The sequence below is a fragment of the Chiloscyllium plagiosum genome, unplaced genomic scaffold (genome assembly GCF_037043375.1).
Source record: "Chiloscyllium plagiosum isolate Xiang-an unplaced genomic scaffold, Cpla_swu_hap1 HiC_scaffold_158, whole genome shotgun sequence".
Classification (NCBI taxonomy): domain Eukaryota; kingdom Metazoa; phylum Chordata; class Chondrichthyes; order Orectolobiformes; family Hemiscylliidae; genus Chiloscyllium; species Chiloscyllium plagiosum.
The window spans coordinates 338,411-340,043 of record NW_028270297.1 but is presented as its reverse complement, the minus strand read 5'-3'; the positions used below and the strand labels follow the sequence as shown (position 1 = coordinate 340,043).

Here is a 1,633-nt window from a genome sequence, read left to right as displayed (position 1 = left end):
TTCAGTAGTACGAGTTTGCATCGTACAGACCTGGATATAATTCCCACTCAGGTAATGAAGATTAATTTCTCTTTTGGTGAATTATTAGAATGAAAACAAATCTTGCTTGCATACAGAGCGCACATCTAGATCCTGCCAGAATCGCTCAGTAATTGTTTCCATCCGTATATAACGACAAAGGCAGCAGATACACGGGAAACGACCACCGCAAATGCCCCTCTAATCATATCATCTTTCCGAGTTGGATGTATCTCGCTGATCCTTCAGTGTCGCTGAGTGTAAATCCTGGAAATTCCCCACGAGCGGTATCATGGCTGCATGTCTGTGCTGAGGCGTTGAAAGCTTCAGGAAAGTAATTCATCCCCTCCATCACTGTGGTAATTCTGGATATGCAGTGAATCCTTTCCCATTGAGTGACGACTATACTCCAGGAATCCGTTTCGAAAATTTAAAGGTTTCTATCAGACATCTGCAATCGTTTGAAATAAGTTGAGACGTGGACGAAGACAGTGAAATAAAGTGATAGACAATGATGCCTGGGAGGCATAAGACAGGAAGTGAGCGCGGGACTGATGGTGCAAAACTCAATGTCGGTGCCATTGGGTCAGCTGTTACTGCCCAATATTTATACTTGCTTACACATTACAGCTAGTCAATTCACCGCAATGACCTTGTACCTCTTGATGTGAGGTCCCCTCTGTGTGTATTAACGTGGTTCATGGGCCCCGATAGAATGAACACATCCTCTTTCTCCTGTCACTTTAACCAGGTGAAAATACCAGTTTTAAATGAATCCAAGAATAGATTATGTTTTTTCTGTGCCTTTTCAGTGGAGAATTTTCAGCTATAAACTGTTTGTATTTAAAAATTCGAGGATTGAATACAATTCTCTGTGAGCAACATTCATGAGAAAACACATGTCCAAGGACTGTGAGGAAGTGGTTAAGCAACTCCACATATGGATGAGTGAGGGGATAGCTGCTGTGGTGCCGTGGCTTAGTTGGTTAAAGCGCTTGTCTAGTAAACAAGAGATCCTGGGTTCAACTCCAAGCGGTGCCTACTTGTCACGTTCATACATGGGCTTGGTGTTTCAAGTCTTCGTGAAAATAACTGAGCATCTTTTTGGACTTTCACCCTGTTATGATTTGGTGATCCAGGTTAAGTTCCAACAGTGAATGCCATTTTTTAAAATATTCCGAACTATTACTTATGTCTGTGGTTTCTTTCCATTATTCCACAAGCACTTCTGCTTCTCCTCCTCTTTTATTCCCCATCCTTCATTCCCAGTAAGGTCGGAATAACGAGATGAGGCAGGAGACGCTGCAGATTTGCCGGGGAATTTTGTGGTAATGGCAGAGATACCACTAGCTGATCACTCTCATTCTCTGATGTCACCGTTCATACATTTAAACCAACAATATACACATCGTTGTGCTTCTTTATTTGTAGTGTAATTGCATTTTCTTCTTGTGGATTAGGAATTCTATTTTGAATTCGGAACAGTCATAATTGGTTGAGGACGAAGTGTCGCCTTGCCTTGTTTGAAGTGACAGACACATTATCCGGAGAATGTGAGCCCAATTCAACGCACTCCAGTCAGTGGGCAAAAAACCTCTCAGCAGCTGCACACTCA

General features: G+C 42.4%; 1 non-coding gene across 1 annotated transcript; it reads left to right on the top strand.

Annotated features, from left to right (window-relative positions):
• The first annotated feature begins 985 nt into the window (after positions 1-985).
• On the top strand, positions 986-1,059 carry trnat-agu (transfer RNA threonine (anticodon AGU)). Its single transcript has one exon. It is a non-coding gene; the product is annotated as a tRNA-Thr (tRNA).
• The last annotated feature ends 574 nt before the right edge of the window (positions 1,060-1,633 follow it).